Source organism: Prunus dulcis, unplaced genomic scaffold, assembly GCF_902201215.1.
Source record: "Prunus dulcis unplaced genomic scaffold, ALMONDv2, whole genome shotgun sequence".
Classification (NCBI taxonomy): Eukaryota; Viridiplantae; Streptophyta; class Magnoliopsida; order Rosales; family Rosaceae; genus Prunus; species Prunus dulcis.
In genome coordinates, this window is record NW_023010621.1 from 1 (window position 1) to 5,716 (window position 5,716).

Here is a 5,716-nt window from a genome sequence, read left to right on the forward strand (position 1 = left end):
ATAATCCACATTCTCACATAATAAAAGCCCCCTGAAGTGGCTTGGGTACCCAAAAGCAAAGAAATGCTTATAATTGATGTATGCGCATGCACATGAGAATGGTGGGATCATAAATTGATGAATGACAAATTTTGATTTTGGAGTAGCTACTCAAATCATCAATGGGCTGTGTTGATTGGAACCACGTTCAATTATTAAATGTCGACAATATCATTGGCCAAAATGGAATGAGGTAATTCCATTATAGATAAGAATGAACGTGAAAGAACAAACCCACAATACGAACCCCAAAATTTGTTAATATTGAAAGTTATACTTGGGTGTTCGGAATAAAAGGGAATATACCTACTTTGTATGACACAATGTTTTTGGCATAAACAAGGAATGTTGGGTTTTCTCCATATTTATAGATTCAATTGTGCCCCTTTATTGCACATTTACGGAGACCAACATGTTATCTTTAAGGGTTATTAAAGGGACGGAGCATATTGCCAGAAGCGATTCCCTAAAGATGTATAAATAGCTAGGTTAAAGCTATATAATGTGTCATAAAGTATAATCCCTTAAATAAAATCATTGAAGGATTGAAATTGCATGAAGCAAGTCTATGGACATGTGTCTGAAGCACAAAATCTGTACTCAATACTAATATGCATAAATTGCCTCAGTGAGTACATTAATATGTTTGCAACATATTAAAACTCCTGAAGAAATATTTGTCTCGGCTTGAAAATTGAGCATTATGCCAATGAGATTTTTGCTTATATTAGACTGGACATTGTATTTTCCAGATAAATCTCAGCTCCTCATCACCACATTAGGTTGATGTAAGACATATTTGATGCTATCTCTGCATAAAACCATATACGGGCATATTCTTTTCAAGTAAACTTACAAATAGCCCAAGTGTTGTTAGATATGCAGAATCTAAAAATTTCTATGATTTACATAGAGATAGCTCATTGGAAATATATTTACTACATGAATTGTTGGTGGCTACATCATTCACTCACTCCGAAAGATTCTCACTCCAAAAGATAGTCATGAAGACATCAGGGGGAGATATTAATCAGGGGGAGCATCCAGAAGTATGCTATACAGATTGTTGTACTCTTCTTTCTTCCTTCCATCAGTTTTCTACCTCACTAGGTTTTCTCCAAGCAAAGTCTAATGAAGCAACTGACATATTATTTGTGGTCTCCAAGGGGGAGTGTTGTAAAGTATAAAGTAGTGGAGCCCACTTACTATTTGTTTGTAGACTTTGGTGCATGAGTTTATTGCACATTCACGGGCATCATTTCCTTAGCCTATAAATAAGACATTATTGTGCCTTTGCATGTACACCTCCAATTGAGAGAAGAATGAGAGTCAGGCAAAGAAGAGGAAGAGAAGGAAGAAAGAGGGTGAGTGAGTGGAGAGGAAAGAGAGCAGAGAGAAATTCTCCAAGAGAGAAAATTCAGTAAGCCATACATATTGTAAACTCTAAAGTTGTAGCCCTATTATTTTATATAGTGGAAAAGTTACTGCTGCTGCTCTCCGAGGACGTAGGCATAGCCGAATCTCGTTAAATGCTGTGTCTCATCTACTTTACGTGCAGCTCAAAATTCGCACATATCCCAGTCCATTTTATAACATTTTTAATAAATTTTGTTCTTCCTTTCTCTTTCTATTTTCTATTCTACCATTATTCTACATTAATTTCTTTTTATTTCACTTTTATATTTTTTTTTCTTTACACTTAATTTTCCAACTTCACTCCATTTTTAGTATATATTTTTTTCCATTAATCCAGTAAGAAATAATTAACATTGTATATTTGTCTATACAAAATCCTCATATACTCAATATCATTGCTCAAATTAAAATCACAACTTCAGTAATATATACAAAAGAGAATTTACTGTATCATTCCACTTAAACCATCACAATATGATTTGCCAAAAAAATCCTATTAGGTGGCTAAGAAAATTCAACCATATAAGAGCAGCTGACAATAGCTTTAGTTAGAAGAAGTGGAAAAGATACAATGAAGGAGAAGAAGACGCTCTGACTTCTTTTCTTCTTTTTTTGTTAAGTTTTCTTAATTTCAGTTATCAAAACTTTAATGTAGAGTAAGGGCCTATATTTACTTGTCCATAAATAATAATCAGGTAATTAAATATTACAAGTTGACACCAAACACTTGACATGGACTATTTATTCCTATCCAGAGTCTAATACAATATACCAAACGAGACAAAAAAGAACCAATTAATTACGATCAAGGATCCTTAAAGAATAAAATTCTCAAATACACATTAGTACATAGCCACTAATATTAGCAATATGGAAATGAAATTAAAAATTCGAAAAGTAAACATTTCCTATTCACATTGGAAAAGCATTTGAGGTCTCATCTCAAATGTACAGTGAAGGATTACCTTCATGTTCTGACAAGGGTTTGGCAAGCACTTATGAAAAACATATCGGAATCTCGGCTCAGCTCAAGTCACTTCATGTCGGCTCAGAGGCTCACCTAATTTATTCACTAATATTCTTATTTTGAAACTCAATCACAAATACCCCTTATAAAAACTCCTTATTGACTGCCTATTGCCCATCCTTCACTTTGTTTTTTTTTTATACCTCAGTTGTTGCTATTCCTCTTCCTCTTCTTCCTTCTGCCAAACCTCACAAAATCCACCTCAACCATAGAATCTCCCCTAACTCTATCTCATCTTAGTTATATCTTCCAACTAGGAGCTGATTTCAACCTCAAAGTTGAACCCCAAATTTGGACCGGACCCTAGCCAAGGCACGACTCACCACCTCCGTTGTCGGCCTCCACAATGAAGCCACAGTCTTGACTTGCACCTCCATTGTCGACTTCCACCACAAAGCCACGACACCTTCCTCATCGATCTTCACTGTCGTGAGTTCTGATATTGATTTTGTTTTTGTTTTTGTTTTTTGGGTTTTTTTGATTGATTGAGATTATTGGGTGATTGCTTTCACTGTTTTGAATGATATATTAATGGGTTTCTGTTGTGGCTTGCTGTTTCTGTGATTGAATGAAACTTACCAAATATTTCATGTGGTTGTTAAGCTCTTGGACTTGGATACACTGTTTTGAGCTTATGATTTGTCTTTGAAATGATGTATGCACTATTTTGTGATTGAGACTTGGACTTGCAGATCTCCTTGAAAGTAATGTATTCACTCTTTTGGATGATATTCGATATGAAACAACCTTGGACAGTCAAGGTTTGGCAATTTGTAAGTAGTTAGTTAGTAATAGGATACCCTGGGTTAATGGCTTTGGGTTGGATTTAACTTTAAGAGTTCTTGATACATGCCTTCCTTGTTGGAGCTTGAAACACAGCTATGCTAACTGAACCGTTTCACTTTGCATAATACTGATGTTTTAAAATTTTTGGTTATTAATGTTTAATTGATGTTTTATCTGTATGGTTTATACACTAGTTGATAGATTTTTTATTAGTAGCTTAACATGTGTTAACAAAATGGGTTTATGATGATGGTCAGAATGTGTTAACAAAATGGATTTTTTATTGATAGATTTTATGATGGTCAGAAATGGACACAATTGTAATTTTGGTTTGCTACAATGAAAAATGGGTAACCTCAAAGAAGATGTGCACATATGAAGGGGGTAACTCAAAAGGCATAATAGTTTCGCGAAACATCACGTCTGGTGAGCTTTTGGAATGGGTGCATAAGATTGTTAATACAAACAACAGGGAAGACAAGCTTTGTTTAAAGTTCTCAGTTTCAATATCCTCGAATGAGTGTAAGCATATCAAGATTGAGGACAATGATGATGTTAAATTTTTTTATTAAGTACATTTGTGACGTAATTCCTTCAAAAGTGGCTCCTTTACTGGTGAGCATAGAAGACAGAGGACTGACAAATGTCATAGGTGATCATATACATATCACGACGGATATGAGTCAGATGGCCTGTTCTTCAAATGCCATAGTTGAAAGCAATGGTGATGTACATGGTGATTTTGGAACATAATATTTAGACATGATTGATTTTATAGGGGTGGAGGGGGTGCATAGTGGTGATAATGGTAGGAAATGAATGGCTTGTAAATGCACTCAGCCCCTCCTATTTTGGCCCATTTGGAGACATTTTCACAAGTGGGTGTGGTGGGTTTCAGAACAACGTCTGAACTTTCTATTCGACATAATTGGAGGCAAATGGGTGAACAAAAAGTACATAATTTGGGTATTGTAAATGATGAAGAAGAAGATATTGAAAGCACGTATTCACGGAATAATTGGGATCCAAAATTGGAAGTTGGGAAAATTTTCTCTAGTAAGGAAGCCTTGTCCAACAAGTTACAGTTGGCGGCAGTGAGAGGTCACTTTAAATTTAAGGTGAAGCAGTCTTACAAGAGTCGATTGGTTGTGGTTTGTTCAAGGTCCATGCCCATTGCGGCTTCGTGCATCTAGTTATGGAGAAAAGAACTTTATGATTGTGAAATATAATCCGGTCCATGAATGTGATATGAGTTTTATATATCACAAGCATCGTCACGCAAGTGCTAAACTCGTTGGTAATGCAGTGAAGCGGAAGTTGAAAGATTCTCGGACAATATACACACCAAGTGATATAATCAGAGATGTGAAACAGAACTTTGGTGTCACCATTAATTATTGCAAAGCTTGGAGATCGATGGAGTTAGCTCTAATGTCCACTAGAGGTTCAGTAGAGGAGGCATATTCTCTCCTTCCAACTTATTGTCACGAATTAGAGCGTGTGAATTCTGGCACAAGGACATACATCCACACCGATGAGAACAATCACCTCACTACTACAAAAAGTGAAAAAGACGACCAGAAAACAACGACGGTCTAAGTTAAAACCGTCGTGGTTTTTAAAAAGACGACAGTTCTAAAAACACCGTCGTGTAATACCACCTTAGACAACTAAAAATGGAGATTCAAATGGCTGTTCAAAAACAACGACGTACCTAATTAAACAACCGACGTCTATTTGAAATAGATTTCAGCAGTGTAAAATCAAAGCCAACAAAGGACGGCAGAAGTTATGAATCGACCGACGTAGAAAGTAAAGGCGACGATTTCAATAAAAGCCGCCGTTTTTACTCATAAAATAACACGACGAGGTTTTCGTATAAGACGCCGTATAATTACAAACAAATCCACGGCTTTAAAATACAAAATATCGCCGTATTAAATTAATTTACAACGACGGAAAATATAAATATATCGACGTCATTCTCGTATAGTTCTACGACGTTATCTTTAAATCTTACTATAAAATTTAACGTCGTATTTATTCATTTTATACGTCGTACATTTAATTTAAACCATCGTCTTAATAAGAATTTTTGTTAACAATTTTTTTCTTTGATTTTCTTATCCTACGTCGGTAGATCTACTTAATGACAAAAATTGAAATAACCACGACGGTTTATATAGAAAACCGCCGACATAACCAGATTTTTCTGAGATCCCAAGGGTTACGAAATCTTACCAGATGGAACTCTGTTCCACATCATAATCTTAACGGATGACACAGATTTGCAATCAGAGAGACAATTTTTTGGAAGTTGATGATGTGTGTGCTTTTGTGTATCTACAAATATTATACCTAACGTCGTTGCAAATTTGCAATCGGAGAGACAATTTTCAACGACGGTTATATTATACCTAACGACGTTTAAAAAACAAATCAACGTCG

At 35.4% G+C, this 5,716-nt stretch overlaps 1 long non-coding RNA gene across 1 annotated transcript; it reads left to right on the top strand.

Annotated features, from left to right (window-relative positions):
* The first annotated feature begins 2,619 nt into the window (after positions 1-2,619).
* Positions 2,620-4,224, top strand: LOC117613778. The gene is made up of 2 exons (XR_004583797.1): positions 2,620-2,911; positions 3,161-4,224. It is a non-coding gene; the product is annotated as an uncharacterized LOC117613778 (long non-coding RNA).
* The last annotated feature ends 1,492 nt before the right edge of the window (positions 4,225-5,716 follow it).